Source organism: Schistocerca piceifrons, chromosome 11 (assembly GCF_021461385.2).
Source record: "Schistocerca piceifrons isolate TAMUIC-IGC-003096 chromosome 11, iqSchPice1.1, whole genome shotgun sequence".
In the NCBI taxonomy this organism is placed as follows: domain Eukaryota; kingdom Metazoa; phylum Arthropoda; class Insecta; order Orthoptera; family Acrididae; genus Schistocerca; species Schistocerca piceifrons.
In genome coordinates this window covers 87371391-87378215 of record NC_060148.1, presented here as the reverse complement: position 1 = coordinate 87378215, position 6825 = coordinate 87371391, and the positions used below count along the sequence as shown (strand labels likewise).

General features: G+C 48.2%; 1 non-coding gene across 1 annotated transcript; it reads left to right on the top strand.

The window, feature by feature from the left end:
- Positions 1 to 2408: 2408 nt before the first annotated feature.
- Positions 2409 to 2483, top strand: Trnap-cgg. Its single transcript has one exon. It is a non-coding gene; the product is annotated as a tRNA-Pro (tRNA).
- The last annotated feature ends 4342 nt before the right edge of the window (positions 2484 to 6825 follow it).

Below are 6825 nucleotides of genomic sequence, written 5' to 3'. Positions count from 1 at the left end.
GCCAGTAGATGATGTACATACAGTTTTAAGCTGACAGGGGGTACAAGCTGTTGGTGTGATGAATTATCTGTGAATGAGGTCAATCTCTTGTACTCTTGGCGGCTGTCAATATTTATGGTAAATATTAGGATATGTGCACGTGTGTGTGTGTGTGTGTGTGTGTGTGTGTGTGTGTATTTTAAGAGTGTAGGCAGTTGCTGAAAACAGAGATGATACTATTGTAAATATTGTCATTTTTGTCATTTAAGATGGATTCTGGTTGTTTCATTTGGTGTTTGTATATTTGGAGTGTTTCAAGGATGTCTAGTTTTCTGCCTTTTGGTTGGATGTGTAGGATGCTAATACTTGTGTTGTTAACATGGTGTTTTGTTTCATGTAGGTGGGTAGCTATTGCTGATGTGTGGTATTTTTTGTTTTTTAGTGCTGCCATGTGCTTCTTGAACCTAATCTCAAATGATCTGCCTGTCTGGCCTATGTAGAAGCAGTCACAGTCCAAACATTCAATTTTGTACACACCTGTATGATGAAGTGGGTTTCGTGTGCCGATGTTGTGGGGTAACTTCTGTCCAATCTTGTTGTCTGTTGTAAAGGATATACTTATGCCTTTCCGTTTGAAGAGATTAGCAATCTGGTATGAAATGTTACCCAGAAAGGGGATTGTATGCAAGACATTATTTTCTTTTTGTTTTTTGTGTTGTGATTACTTTGCCATTATTGAGTGTTTTAGAGTGTCTATTATGGAGTTGTTATAGCCATTTTCAATAGCTGTTTGTTTTATTATTTCAATTTCTTGATCACGTTTATCTTCTGAGAGTGGTAGTTGGATAGCTCTATTAATCATGTACCGGTATGCTGCCATTTTGTGTGCTGCGGGGTGGCAAGAGGAGTTGTGGATTGTAGTATGTGTCGTGGTAGGCTTCCGATAAATTTCAAACTTATGTCTGTTATTCTTTATTGTAATGGTAAGGTCTAGGAAATTTATACTGTCATCTTTTTGGTGTTCGACTGTGAATTTTATGCTTTCATGGGAGTTGTTGAAAAACTGATTCAACTCACTGATGTCATCTTTAGTGCCTTTGATTAAAATTATAATATCATCTACATATCTGTAGTAGTAGATGATATTTTTGAGGAGGTGGTGATTGGAATTCAAGATTTTGTGTTCTAGGTTACTAATAAATATTTCTGCTAACAATCCGGAAAGATTTGAGCCCATTGCCAGACCATCTGTTTGTTTGTAGATTTTATTGTTAAATTTAAAATAGTTGTGTGAAAGTGTGAATTCAAGCAGGTCCATTAGTTCTTTAATGTGAGTTGAAGGGATTCTTTTGTGTTTATGTAGGTTCGCATTAATTATTTGTAGTGTGGTATCTATTGGCACTGATGAATAAAGGTTTTGTATGTCGAATGAGGCAAGTGTGGCTTCATCAGGTACTTGTATGTTTTTGACATATTGTGTGAATTCTGTTGTGTTTTTAAGTGTTCTCTTACTCTCACTAAACTTGGACAAACCAGTAATTACCATGAAAAATACCATATAGTGAAAATTACTCAATATTTATCGAAAATTCTAGAACAACTAAACTCCTCCCGCACAGGCCATGAAGGCACAACGGTACCGACCGGTCGCCGTGTCATCCTCAGATCACAGGCGACACTGGATGTGGATATGGAGGGGCATGTGGTCAGCACACCGCTTTCCCGGCCGTATGTCAGTTTACGAGACCGGAGCCGCTACTTCTCAATCAAGTAGCTCATCAGTTTGACTCACAAGGGCTGAGGGCACCTCGCTTGCCAACAGCGTTCGGCAAACCGGATGGTCACCCATCCAAGTGCTAGCCCAGCCCGACAGCGCTTAACTTCGGTGATCGTACGGGTGTTAAAGTTTTAATCTGCCAGGAAGTTTAAAATCAGCGCACACTCCGCTGCAGAGTGAAAATCTCATTCGGGGAACATCCCCCAGACTGTGACAAAGCCATGTCTGCGCAATATCCTTTCTTCCAGGAGTGCTAGTTCTGCAAGGTTCGCAGGAGAGCTTCTGTAAAGTTTGGAAGGTAGGAGACGAGATACTGGCAGAAGTAAGGCTGTGAGGACGCGGCGTGAGTCATGCTTGGGTAGCTGAGTTGGTAGCGCACTTGCCCGCGGAAGGCAAAGGTCCCGAGTTCGAGTCTCGGTCCGGCACACAGTTTTGATATGCCAGGAAGTTTCATATCAGCGCACACTCCGCTGCAGAGTGAAAATCTCATTCTGGGAACATCCCCCAGACTGTGACTAAGCCATGTCTGCGCAGTATCCTTTCTTCCAGGAGTGCTAGTTCTGCAAGGTTCGCAGGAGAGCTTCTGTAAAGTTTGGAAGGTAGGAGACGAGATACTGGCAGAAGTAAGGCTGTGAGGACGCGGCGTGAGTCATGCTTGGGTAGCTCAGTTGGTAGAGCACTTGCCCGCGGAAGGCAAAGGTCCCGAGTTCGAGTCTCGGTCCGGCACACAGTTTTGATATGCCAGGAAGTTTCATATCAGCGCACACTCCGCTGCAGAGTGAAAATCTCATTCTGGGAACATCCCCCAGAGTGTGACAAAGCCATGTCTACGCAATATCCTTTCTTCCAGGAGTGCTAGTTCTGCAGTGTTCGCAGGAGAGCTTCTGTAAAGTTTGGAAGGTAGGAGACGAGATACTGGCAGAAGTAAGGCTGTGAGGACGCGGCGTGAGTCATGCTTGGGTAGCTGAGTTGGTAGCGCACTTGCTCACGGAAGGCAAAGGTCCCGAGTTCGAGTCTCGGTCCGGCACACAGTTTTGATATGCCAGGAAGTTTCATATCAGCGCACACTCCGCTGCAGAGTGAAAATCTCATTCTGGGAACATCCCCCAGAGTGTGACAAAGCCATGTCTGCGCAATATCCTTTCTTCCAGGAGTGCTAGTTCTGCAAGGTTCGCAGGAGAGCTTCTGTAAAGTTTGGAAGGTAGGAGACGAGACACTGGCAGAAGTAAGGCTGTGAGGACGGGGCGTGAGTCATGCTTGGGTAGCTGAGTTGGTAGCGCACTTGCCCGCGGAAGGCAAAGGTCCCGAGTTCGAGTCTCGGTCCGGCACACAGTTTTGATATGCCAGGAAGTTTCATATCAACGCACACTCCGCTGCAGAGTGAAAATCTCATTCTGGGAACATCCCCCAAAGTGTGAGAAAGCCATGTCTGCGCAATATCCTTTCTTCCAGGAGTGCTAGTTCTGCAGTGTTCGCAGGAGAGCTTCTGTAAAGTTTGGAAGGTAGGAGACGAGATACTGGCAGAAGTAAGGCTGTGAGGACGCGGCGTGAGTCATGCTTGGGTAGCTGAGTTGGTAGCGCACTTGCTCACGGAAGGCAAAGGTCCCGAGTTCGAGTCTCGGTCCGGCACACAGTTTTGATATGCCAGGAAGTTTCATATCAGCGCACACTCCGCTGCAGAGTGAAAATCTCATTCTGGGAACATCCCCCAGACTGTGACTAAGCCATGTCTGCGCAGTATCCTTTCTTCCAGGAGTGCTAGTTCTGCAGTGTTCGCAGGAGAGCTTCTGTAAAGTTTGGAAGGTAGGAGACGAGATACTGGCAGAAGTAAGGCTGTGAGGACGCGGCGTGAGTCATGCTTGGGTAGCTGAGTTGGTAGCGCACTTGCTCACGGAAGGCAAAGGTCCCGAGTTCGAGTCTCGGTCCGGCACACAGTTTTGATATGCCAGGAAGTTTCATATCAGCGCACACTCCGCTGCAGAGTGAAAATCTCATTCTGGGAACATCCCCCAGAGAGTGACAAAGCCATGTCTACGCAATATCCTTTCTTCCAGGAGTGCTAGTTCTGCAAGGTTCGCAGGAGAGCTTCTGTAAAGTTTGGAAGGTAGGAGACGAGACACTGGCAGAAGTAAGGCTGTGAGGACGCGGCGTGAGTCATGCTTGGGTAGCTGAGTTGGTAGCGCACTTGCCCGCGGAAGGCAAAGGTCCCGAGTTCGAGTCTCGGTCCGGCACACAGTTTTGATATGCCAGGAAGTTTCATATCAGCGCACACTCCGCTGCAGAGTGAAAATCTCATTCTGGGAACATCCCCCAGAGTGTGGCAAAGCCATGTCTACGCAATATCCTTTCTTCCAGGAGTGCTAGTTCTGCAAGGTTCGCAGGAGAGCTTCTGTAAAGTTTGGAAGGTAGGAGACGAGATACTGGCAGAAGTAAGGCTGTGAGGACGCGGCGTGAGTCGTGCTTGGGTAGCTCAGTCGGTAGCGCACTTGCCCGCGAAAGGCAAAGGTCCCGAGTTCGGATCTCGGTCCGGCACACAGTCTTGATATGCCAGGAAGTTTCATATCAGCGCACACTCCGCTGCAGAGTGAAAATCTCATTCTGGGAACATCCCCCAGACTGTGACAAAGCCATGTCTGCGCAATATCCTTTCTTCCAGGAGTGCTAGTTCTGCAAGGTTCGCAGGAGAGCTTCTGTAAAGTTTGGAAGGTAGGAGACGAGATACTGGCAGAAGTAAGGCTGTGAGGACGCGGCGTGAGTCATGCTTGGGTAGCTGAGTTGGTAGCGCACTTGCCCGCGGAAGGCAAAGGTCCCGAGTTCGAGTCTCGGTCCGGCACACAGTCTTGATATGCCAGGAAGTTTCATATCAGCGCACACTCCGCTGCAGAGTGAAAATCTCATTCTGGGAACATCCCCCAGAGTGTGACAAAGCCATGTCTGCGCAATATCCTTTCTTCCAGGAGTGCTAGTTCTGCAAGGTTCGCAGGAGAGCTTCTGTAAAGTTTGGAAGGTAGGAGACGAGATACTGGCAGAAGTAAGGCTGTGAGGACGCGGCTTGAGTCATGCTTGGGTAGCTGAGTTGGTAGCGCACTTGCTCGCGGAAGGCAAAGGTCCCGAGTTCGAGTCTCGGTCCGGCACACAGTTTTGATATGCCAGGAAGTTTCATATCAGCGCACACTCCGCTGCAGAGTGAAAATCTCATTCTGTACGTATCACCTGTCAGAGTCGTATCTAGACGTATCAGGGGCCCCATATCACTCCAACTGCACACTCCCCACATCATTACAGAGCTTCCACCAGCTTAACAGTCCCCTGCTGACATGCTGGGTCCATGAATTCATGGGATTGTCTCCATACCCGTAAATGTCCATCCGCTCGATACAACTTGAAACAAGACTCGTCCGACCAGGTAACACCAGTGCAATGTCGGTGTTGACGGTCCTAGGCGATGCGTAAAGCTATGTGTCGTGGAGTCATCGAGGATACACGAATGGACCTTAGGCTTCGAAAGCCCACATCGATGATGTTTCGTTGAATGATTCGCACGCTGAGTCTTGTTGGTAGCCCAGAATTAAAATCTCCAGCAATTTGCGGAATGGTTGCACTTTTGTGACGTTGAACGATTGTCTCGAGTCGTAGTTGGTCCCGTTCTTGCAGGATCTTTTTCCGGCCGCAGCGATGTCGGAGATTTGATGTTTTACCTATGCCTGATATTCACGATGCACTCGTGAAATGGTCGTACGGGAAAATTGCCACTTCATCGCTACATCGGAGATGCTGTGTCCCATCGCTCGTGTGCCGACTATAACACCACGTCCAAACTCACTTAAATGTTGATAACCGGCCATTGTAGCAAACAATAACCGATCTAACAACTGCACCAGACACTTGTTGTCTTATATAGACGTTGTCGACCGCAGCGCCGTATTCTGATTGTTTACATATCTCTGTATTTGAATACGCATGCCTATACCAGTTTCGTTGGCGTTTCAGCGTATAAGCAGTTTCTCATCTTCACTACCGTCGAACACTAATACGGCTCCTGTATTGAACAAGGGGTGACCGCTCCTAAGGTATGTACACTCTCTCTTTCTCTCTCTCTCTCTCTCTCTCTCCCTCTCGCTGTGTGTGTGTGTGTGTGTGTGTGTGTGTGTGTGTGTGTGCCGGCCGCGGTGGCCGAGCGGTTCTAGGCGCTTCAGTCCGGAACCGCGCGACTGGTACTGTCGCGGGTTCGAATCCTGTCTCGGGCATGGATGTGTGTGATATCCTTTGGTTTAAGTAGTTCTAAGTTCTAGGGGACTGATGACCTCAGATGTTAAGTCCCATAGTGCTCAGAGCCATTTGAACCATTTGAAATGATGAGGACAACGCCCGCATCTCGTGGTCGTGCGGTAGCGTTCTCGCTTCCCACGCCCGGGTTCCCCGGTTCGATTCCCGGCGGGGCCAGGGATTTTCTCTGCCTCGTGATGACTGGGTGTTGTGTGATGTCCTTAGGTTAGTTAGGTTTAAGTAGTTCTAAGTTCTAGGGGACTGATGACCTCAGATGTTAAGTCCCATAGTGCTCAGAGCCATTTGAACCATTTGTGTGTGTGTGTGTGTGTGTGTGTGTGTGTGTTACTTTGAAGCGCAGTGCACTTTGTCGCATATTGCAGAAACAATGAAGCGGTGTCAAGCGTGACATTACTTACGGAAGTAACACGACTCAGGGTTAAAGCAACAAGAGGAGGGAGGAGGGGGGGGGGGGGAGCGGGAGAGAGAGAGAGAGAGAGAGAGATAGCTGCTACAATCTGGTGAAGTAGGTCACAGCCTCCACTCACAATGACAAAGACGTGCAATACTTACAAAAGCCGCAATCTCCCCCACCCTCGAGACGACGTCACTGCCCGACATTTCCACCCCCTCAACCCCTGCCTCACTCTCTGCCAACTCCCCCACTCTACATCGCTCCCCTCTCCTTCCGCCCACGCCTCGCACAACACGCAAAGAGGCGAAATACGACTGCAAATGTTATCTGCTCCTACAGGTTATTTCCGTAACAGCACGCAAAAACGTAACAGGGCGTAGTTAGGGAA